Source organism: Orbicella franksi, chromosome 7 (genome assembly GCF_964199315.1).
Source record: "Orbicella franksi chromosome 7, jaOrbFran1.1, whole genome shotgun sequence".
Classification (NCBI taxonomy): Eukaryota; Metazoa; Cnidaria; class Anthozoa; order Scleractinia; family Merulinidae; genus Orbicella; species Orbicella franksi.
Window position 1 is genome coordinate 30,092,878 of NC_138151.1, and position 10,374 is coordinate 30,103,251.

Sequence of the window (10,374 nt, forward strand, 5' to 3'; positions counted from 1 at the left end):
TCGCCAGTAAGTTGTTTAGAAATGATGTATGTGCATGGATTTTTTCTGCTTTTTTTTTCTCTTCTTTTTTTCTCAGTAGTGGATCTGAATAATAATGCAAAAGGTGGCAGCTGAATTGTAACGAAGGAGGAAATAAAGCAGTGTTTACGTCATGGTTCGTTCAAATAGGAGAGAATGGTAGAAAAAGCTTAATCTATCATAGGACAGCGAGACCTTTGAATCAATATGACAGGGTCATAAGGGGAAGCCAGACCATGCGATACGAAGAAAGCGAAATTAAAATGCTTGGACTGTCATCAGTGTTTAATTAAGTCACGGGTTTAATGAGATCCTACAAAACCGGTCTTTTTTTTCGGTTACATTCTGCACGCGTGCTGTAAGGTCTTTCCTGATGCACGCGAATTCATCTAATTTAACCCGGCGGATCTCTTCTAGCTTCGCGAGAAATTTTTTAAAAAAATACGAGATTTTCGTTGCGATAAACCATATTGCGCGCGCGAATATATGCAGTTGCGTTAGAAAGAAAGGAAGACAAAACACACACACACACGCAAAAAAAAAAAAAAAAAAACAGTGCGGAAGTGAAATTCGACAGCGCTAAAACTTGAAAAAGTACCAATTTACAAATAAAGCTGTGAATATTATTACTGAGAAGGACTGGTCGTGTCTGATAAAATATAAGAGGGTATGTACGCGTTAGACAAATTCGATAGGACATGGTATTCTTGACACATCCGTAAGTAAAGGCTAACAACACTATTTCGCTTCTAAGCATGTTGCAACTGATTTGCATTTACTCTTGACAACTACTTTGACATTTTCCTCTTGGCTTTCCAAATTCTTCAAACGTTCAAAGAGACGACAGGGGCGCACGTGTGGAACTTAAACTCACTGGCCTTTACTTAAAGTTCTCTCTTGCTGGGTTTTCGTTGGGTAACCAACGTACAGATGAAAAAAAGAAAAATAACGACTGGAAAAAATTCATGATCAAGCAACTAGCGTACTACGGCCTGCCGTATTAACCAGCGACTACTGTGCCGAGCCGGTTTGGGAGTTTTGCTGTCCGGTTTCCTTTTTTCTTTTTTTCTTTTTCTTTTTTTTAATTTTTTAATATTATTATAATTTCTTTTTTTGTTTGAATACGGTCGATAGTGCATACAAGGCAGGGAAACCTAAGAATGATTCGAGAAAAGTTGTATTTCCACCATGTCTAGTAATTTTCTAGCGACATTCACGTATATATGGTGATGGTCTGTATTCAATTGCGCCTCAGTTATCGGTTTGTAAAATAAAATAGATAAAATCTAAAAAGGCTGGATTTCACCAGCGAATAAACATAAGCCACATGATGATACGTAGACACAGCGAGATGTTGATCAGTAATTATCACCTGTTGCCAAGAAATTTCCCGAGAAAAAGGTTTCACTTTACAATACCTTACTGCGCCTGCGCATACAGCTTAGGCAATTGCTTATTACTGGCGCTAATGTAGTGGAAACCAGCGTTGAGCTATCGACAGTTTGGTCTGTTTTTATTTTTGTTTCTTGGCTTTTGGTTAATTCCACATGTTCTACCGGGCAAAAACCGTTCTTTCCGTATTTTGCAAATTTTGCGCACGAAAACCAGTCAAGTCTGTGTACAGCTGCCCCCTCCCCTCCCCGATTTTTTTGAGGGGAGGGGCTGGCTGAACACAGGTTAAAACCAGTCATAGTTGATTTATTTGGACTTGAAATTCACGTTTCGGGCCCCTCCACATCTGCACTTCGCCGGAGAAATTTAAAAGTGGTGTTTCACCTCTGAAAACGTATCAAATGTTTCCTGTCCACAATGCGTCAGAGAAATTTGAAAACGCAGCAGTCACCGGTCATTTTAGATTTGCGGTAGAGGAAAACTCGGATATGCCGGGAAATCACATAATTCTCGTGACGCCATCGTTTTCGAAAAGCTCCGTTTTTAAAATGTTTTCCGTCTACACCAACTCGCGGAATGCAGGGCTTTTTAAATTCCTCCGGTTTGGCTTCGAAAAGCTCAGTTTTCGTGACGGATTAGTGTGGACGATAGGCCTAACCGTGCAAATAAAGCTGCGTTTAAAAATTTCTCCGACCCGAGTGTGGACGGGGTCTTAGATCAACGTAAACGTGAAGTAATTTAAACCTGATCCGGATAGACGTATGTGGAATTCATCCAACTTGAAAAGCGGAAAACATGAAGAAATCTTGCCATAGCCATTGAAATGAAAAGCAGACAAGACTTGCCTGTGATGTTAATAAGATCTCAAGCGAGAAGCAAGCGTGCAATGCCTCAGCGAATTACCCCTTAGACGTACTGGGGATGTATGCCATCCTTCAGAGCTTCAGAATTTTGATAAGAGGATTTACTCTTCAATGCTGAAATTCGCCGAGATTTTGACCTCTCGCCTGAGCTGTATATCTCCATGTCATTCGACATAACCACATTCTGACATGCAGGTCAAGCCAAATTTTAACCTTCTTTGATAGGATTCTCATGGTTTCTTTTTTCAGTTTTTCAGAGCAACATTGCAAAACCGGTAACGTTTGACTCTCTTTTATCATTTTGGATAATGTTCCCGTCAATTCGGTTTTTGCTGACTTTCTGAAAAAATTGTGAAATCCAAAATGGTGGACATAATAACGTCATATGACGTCATATGACGTCGTATGACGTCCTGACCAACAAGGGTAAAAAAAAAAAAAAAGAAACATATACGTCATCTTGTGAGCCGAGGCGCTATACGAGCAATATAGAAAAAGTAACAAAACCTATTCGATTTTGTTTTGCAAGGTTCCGCTTACAAAACATGGGCGTAATTTCCATCCCGGAATGTTTCTCTCGCTTTCGAGTGGATCATTAATTTATCGGCCTTTCGCAACAAGGCAAGTTTGAAATAGCGCACGAAAATATCTCTCACCTAGGGAACACATCTCATACACAGTGAAAACTAAGATGTAGACCAACGGATAGGGCTCTGAATTCTTGAAAACTTGCGCATGCCGCTCTGATTTTTAGTATCTGAGAGTCGAGGGAAACTGGGTTGAGTATGTTAAGAAGCCGTCTTCAGTCAGTCAGTTATGTAACGCCAGCGTTCAATTCCAAATGAAAATACGAAAACTTCAAGATACTCAGAACTTAGCCGTTTCACGTTTTTGTTTTGCAGAGGACGGCAAAGACATGTACAAAGATTTATAACGCACGTGCACAGCTATTGTTCGACTCATTAAACCTTTCGTTTGGTGAAGTTTCCATTCCCGTAGCCTTCGTGGTTTGCTTAAGCTCTCCACTAACTAACTGAACGTCCCTATAATTAACAGCCTCCAGTAACCACAAAAAAATCAGAGCCAAATTTTCAAATATACTCAGGGGCACCCAACGGATGGTTTCGGTAAATTATCTGTTCGGAAGTCCTTTAATCCCCTCTGATTTTCTGAAGAGAATTGCCACCTTGAACTTTCGTGATATGAGAAATTTGATGTCTGTTGTTTTCGGATCGTAAAAAAATGCTGTTTTGGGTACCGAAAAAAGGTCAGCTATCATTTTCGGAAAGGCGATAAGACCTAAGGTTTTCGGGGAATGGACAAAAAAGCCCTAATAAATTCGACAATACCCAAGTTCCCCTGGAATAACCGAACAGATAAAAAATTTTTAGCGCAACCTAAAATTAACCTGCAGAGCTTTAAAAGTACTCCAGATAGCCTAAAACAGGGTTTAAAAGCATTTGAGAGAAAACGATCGTTGGGTGCCCCTGATATACTGTCTTAATTCTTGGAAAAATCAGATTGAAATTTACTGATTTCTCATGAATTTTTAAACTCAGTGTTTGATGAATGATATATTGTTTCATAGCCAAAATTCACGCCCAACATCCGATGCCGATAAATATCATTAAAAGCGATGACTGACCAACACTTGATTTTATCTACTTCGAGTTGACGAGATACTTTTAAGCGTACGAACTAGACGAGATTTCAAGAGTAAGATACGTTCTTAGCTTTGAGTAAGAAGATCTATTATCTCCCAGAAGGAACTGGCGTTTAAAACGTGCGGCTGCAAAACCTCTTGACAATGGCGGTGATCTACGTTCTTATTTGAGAATTTCCGCTTACGTGCCAAAGTTGGGCAGTTTCTGTAGAAACCAGCTTCACAAATAAGAGTAAACAGTAATAACCGTGTTAGTAGAGGTAATATCGGCCCGTAAACAATTTAAGTGAATGTTCTAGATAGGTGATAAGACCTTTGGAGGGAAAAGTACAACATTATTTCTACATGCAATCGACTTTTTGGTCTATGTTGAAAATTTGAAATCTCTTCTGTCTCTTCAACAGACTATCATACATTTACTTCAGTATTAATTCGGAGAAGTTTACAAAACATCAACAAATCTTGGGTTTTCGTGGCGTTGCTACTGTTGCGATTTAGATAAATTGAATGTTTCAATTGTGCGGAACAAAAACGGTTTGGATTAAAATCCCAATCTTTTCAATCGAAGGGAGTATTTCACAATTGAAATCAACTCTCTCGTGGTATGAATTCAATAACAATGTGTTTCTTTTATATAATGACTGAAATTTCAAAAGACTGCCCCGCAAAAGTGTGGATATAACTTGAGGAAATTTCAAGCGAAACATATCGCACTTTTCAAACGGGAATTAACATAACTATACCAGTATAGAAAGTATACGGAAGGGATATTGGGCAAGTCTCAGGCTTTCACACACAGCAATCGGAAATGTAGTTTGTATTGTTCGTGGCGAAAAACGCAGAATTAGTTTGTGTTTTGAAGTCTGCGTGGCCGGATGTTATCGAAACATGCCTTTGCACGCGAGTTTTTCAAGTTGAAACTCTCGAAACTCTTCTGACAACGAACCGTGAAATCGAGTCAATACTGTCCTTTGAAGGAAGCCGGAAAAATGGCGTCCTTAAAACCAAAAAATGTTTATAGTGGTCGGCGCGCCTAATTACCACTAGCTAGTTCTCAGGCATGTCACTTTTAACTGAAAGAAAGGAATGTTTCAAATAAACATAATAGATCCCAACTGGCGGGAGACAGATCAGTTGGCTATTTACAAGCATGACCGGGGAGTTGAACTAGGGTCTACCGAGAAACAACTCCAGTTAAGTGGTCAGAGCGGGACTTGAACCCACCGACGGGGGCCCCAAAGTTCGGTCTTGTATGGCTTTTGTTTGGGTACAAGGGACCGCCGAGGGTTTGAAATCCTGACCCTGTTTAGGAAAAAAAAGCTCTAAACATTTTACCCTGTCTAGGACAACCACCTTTATTTTCTAACCCTGTTTGGGACAAGAGACAAAATACAATTTCCCTTGTTTTAAAGAAACTTTATTTATTTATTTATTTACGTGCAAAGGCGCAAAGATACAGCAAAGTGGAATCAAAGAGTTCGAAAAAGTAACGCAAGCTATCGTATCAGCAATGCCGACAGTTACTCTTCAATAAAAGCTCATTGTTCCTGTTTTATTTAGCAAGTTTGGAGTTAAATATACTGCGATCAAAACACTCGTAACAAAACTTTCACAGAAAAATATCCCGGAACAATATCTGAACATACTTGTGATTGTTTTTACTGAATGTTTTGTGTCAATCTCCACCAAATAAAAACGCTAAATGCCAAGATATCATATAAAGAAATACAGAGTCAAGTTTGTTTTCTCGTTTTTCATAGAAAGGACTCTCCTCATAACTAGCCTTCAAGCCAGGCTACAAAGGATCATGGTCTCATGTAAACGGGATGGGGAGGGGGGGGGGGGGGGGGTAGCGGAGGGAGCGGAGGGACTCCGAACGGGAGGTTCGTCGTCTCGCTTTGGGGCGCAACTCACGAACTTTTTTCTCACTTAAGGTGTTCAGGACGAACTCCTAACATTTTAACCGTCAAGCTATCTTCAGTTTGAGTTTCACGAAAAATATAAGGACAAAAAGACGCTATCATGCTGATTTTTTGGTTAATTACTTAGTCAAATAAACCCTTTGCATAAAATGGCGCTAGCCTCCTGCGCAGACGCTCTTTGGGCTTGTCACGCAATCTCCCTGATTGCGTGACGAGCCCAAAGAATGTCTACAAAGGAGGCTAAAATAGCGCCAGAATTTGAATAACAATACATTGTACACCCTTGGCCACGTACATGTATTTATGTAACGATGTGTCACATGAATATGAAAATACATAAGATTGTTATTCAAATATCCGTGCCATTTATGCAAAAAACATACAGAGAGGAAATCAGTTTTAATGTGATCAAAACTTAACCGTTTTGTCTTTGCCATCATTAGAATCATATCTGTTTAAGGAGGCTGTCATCAGTTTCCAGCACTTTTCTAACAGCAAGCCTTTAAAGGATGAATACTACCACTGTTTAACAAGTGATGCTACAATAATCGTATCATACAAATTCCCAATCATTGGTAAACAAGTTGCGGTCATCCCTTTTATATACCAGGTTACCATAGCAACACTATGACATGCTAAAAATCCTTAATTTTAGCTTTAAGCACTTATAATTCAAAAACAAGCGAGGCAACTCCCATTTTTTATTATTAAATTTTTGAAAATTTAAGGTGGCTCTGAACCCACTTTATAGAATTTTCTTAAACTACAAAAAGTTGCATCTTATTATGCTTATCACAACTAAGCAATAAAATAATGGGGGTCACCGAGCTCATTTTTGAGTTACAAGTACTTAAGGCTAAATTTAAGGATGCTTTTAGAGGGTAATATTGTTGCTATGGTAACCTATTTTGCCCCAAAATTGACAGCAACATGTTTATCAATGATTGGGCAGGTTTTTGATACCATGATTTGGCATCAACTGATATAGAATGGTTATAATGACCCATTAAAATCTATGTCTTGGAAAGTGCTGGAAAGTGTATCGAGCCACCTTAACGTGGTATCTGTTTTAGGTCAACTAAAGCTCACGCCATGCCTGGGTTTGACACTCTTGCAGAAGTTTGATTTAAAATTTCAGACATACAGCTGTTTCAGTTAAGGTTGTTAGATTAACAATAAATCGACAGGTCCATGCAACAAGACTGTATGGTGGTCTGGCTATTCAGTGGAATTTTGCATGTCATTCCAGAGGAAATCTACAAATTTGTATTTTTTACATGTGAAGTATTGGCAAGGAAATATACATTAGATTTTTCTCTCATAGTCAAGAGGCTTTTCTTTCACTGTTACATGACTTTTAACTGAAATTTCCTCTTACATTCGGGGTGGCAAAAAAACTTTGTTTCCACAAGTCTGAAAGAAAAGAAAATGTTTGTCATGTTGAATCCAATGAGTGTTCAGCACATACAGCAAAGTCTCTACTTTTACCCATACTAACTTTCAGTCTTGTCTTGTCTCACCCCTATACAGCTATCTGTATAGGGGTGCCCCACCCCCTTCTCACTCCAGGGGAGGAACTCCTGAGTAAAAAGGACAGGGTGCTAGTCATAACTTTTAGTGGTTTAAAAAAGCAATTTTGCTACCTTTTAGAGTGTTAAGCAACGAAAAGTCCACAGTGAGAGCTTTTGCGGTACCTCTTAGAGTGCTGAGCCAAAAAAAAGTACGACAGATATTTGATAATCAACTTTATAAGTTGAAGGAATTCAAAGCAATCATCTTTATCACTACCAAAAAGAATGAAAGTGTCAGTTAATGTGTTGTCTATGAATTGTTCCTCTGAGGGGTAAAAAATTCAAGCCGCACCCACAAAACAAGATCTTGGTACCTCTTAGGGGTTCTTCAATAAAATTTCTGACGAGCACCCCCTTTTTTTATAAGCGAACCCCCCACTGGCTCTTAACAGGCTCATTCACTTAGTAGTGTACTTTGTGTTGGTCAAGTTTTCACTAAGCTGAAAAAGTTTGACACATTTCCTGTGATTAAAAAAACTAACTTAACCTTCATGTAATATTTACCTCTAAAGTACATGTTCTTCATATAAACTAGGCTCTTGTTTTGTCAGACACACTTCACTTCAAACCTGAATTGTTTCTTTTCAAGCTGAGAATCCTTAATACCATGTTTGTACATATGATAAAGAATTCCACAACAGTAGTGAGAAACATCACTTCACATCCAGCAGGTGAATTTCTCCCGAAAAGAAAAAGAAAAGAAAAAGAAAAGCTCCTAACACATGTGTCTCTTCAATCCACTGGCATCTTTAAAGCCTTTGCTACATTGGCTAACCAGGCAAAACACTGTGAAATGACTTATTGCAATACAAGAGGCTTCCATTTAGAATTCACGAACCCCTTTCACACCAGGTACATTTGAAGGGTTTCTTGCAACTGTGAATCCCCATGTCAGTATTCAAATTCCATGCAGTTCTAAAGCTTTCATTAAGTACATTTGAAGGGTTTGTCACCACTGTGCATCATCATGTGACATCTTAAACTCCCTGAATGACTAAAGCACTTGTCACATTGGGTACACTTCAAGGGTCTCCCACCACTGTGAATTTGCATGTCAGTATTCAAACATCCCAAGGTACTAAAGCTTTTGTCACATTGAGTACATTTGTAAGGTCTTTCATCATTGTGAATTCTATGGTGACCTTGCAGATCTCCTGCTGTTTCAAAATGTTTTTTGCACTGGACACATTTGTAAGGTTTTTCACTGTTGTGAATGCTGCCATTACATATACTTGCCATGTTCACATCTGTTCAAAACCTCAGTTTCAACACTGAAATGGAATATAATGCTATACTCAAATTTTTAACTATTACAGAACTAAGAGTTGTTTATTTGTATCTAGGTAATTGCGAGACAGTGCAATTAAGAATTTACACTAAAAGTTATATTTAAAAATTATCTCAAAATTGCAAGAGCCTTAAAGATGATTTCCAGTCTGTACTGCACACTCTCAAGAGTTTGAATACATTTTTTGTTTACTAGTCATTTAAGACGTCACAAAATGTAACATTTTGCAACTACTTACATACATTGTAAAGGAAATTCAAAGCGTCAACTGCCATTATGGATTCAAAGCTTTATGCTTCATTCTTTCTGATATAAGTAAATGAAACAACTTCATAGCTGTAAAAATCAAAGAAACTGTTTTAAAAAGAATTTAAAATGCCTCGGGGATAAGGTAAGTGGTTCGTAACAAATAACATCGATTCTGTCCAGTGAGGAGGAGGAGGATAATAATAATAATAATAATAATAATAATAATAATAACAATAATAATAATAATAATGATGATAATAATAATAATAATCAAATATTTCCCCAGGATAACCCCTCAGTACAAAGTACTGTTATCAATGGGGTCCTGCTCACTAAGAATTAAAAACTAACAAAGCAGTTTGATTTTGACAGTGTTGCATGTTTATGATCACAAACTCACAAACATTGGGGTGCTGAGAGTGTGCAATACAGACTGGTAATCAACTTCAGGACCTGTGCAATTTGAAAGGATATTAAGGACGGTGCCTACTAAATACAAACATTTTTGCACCAGATTAGGACCACGCAGAAAAAGGAGATCTTTGCAAACAAAGGGCAATAACTGAAAAATCAATGACTGTCAGTCAAAAAAAATTAGAGTGTCTCTCTTGAAAATCACAATGTTCCATATCGCCTCTTTCTGTTCTACACTGACGGAAACATTCTCCAAATTGGTACCACTTGAGATCTGAAAAAAAGATTTCTTGAATCCTGCCTCGACGGCTGCCATTGACAATCCCATACAGTATATAGAAACATAACGATTACTTAAATGAAGACCTGAAGTCCTTGAATCTGGGACTGGGGGATCCTTTGTCTCCAGAGCCTTTTGTTTCCTGCGCTAAGGCCACGCCAGCTAAGAGAAGCGAAAAGGGCTATGGGAATGAGAATGGGTTGAATTCAGTAGTTGTATTCATGCTCAACTAAATGGAAACACGCCATTGAGAACAAAACCTGCTGCTATAAACCGCGATAACTGAAGATTAAATTTAATCCGGAAGCCCCATATGTTCCAGTTCCGAATTTTCAAAATGGCGGGGCATTACTTTATTATCCTCTGAGTGATCGAAGGTAATGTTTGCTTCTCATTCAACATCAAAAACCACAATAAATCTAATTCAAAGGCATGTCCTCACCAGGGATATAAGCTTTAAAGATAGCGATTAAATTCTCAACTGCACTGCGCTGAACCAAATCGCTCGAACAGATATCACGCGACAATCACAGAAATCACACGAGAGCCGAGCGAGATTCCATCATTGAATTAAGCTTACTAGCAAACAACCAAGGGGATATAGCCGTAAAACGTTTCTTAAGTATTATGGTTATCAGTTTAAAGTGCTACGGAAATTTGATGCTTACCTCCTTGGCAGGAAAAGAAGAAAATTTGACACAGAACACAGCTGAA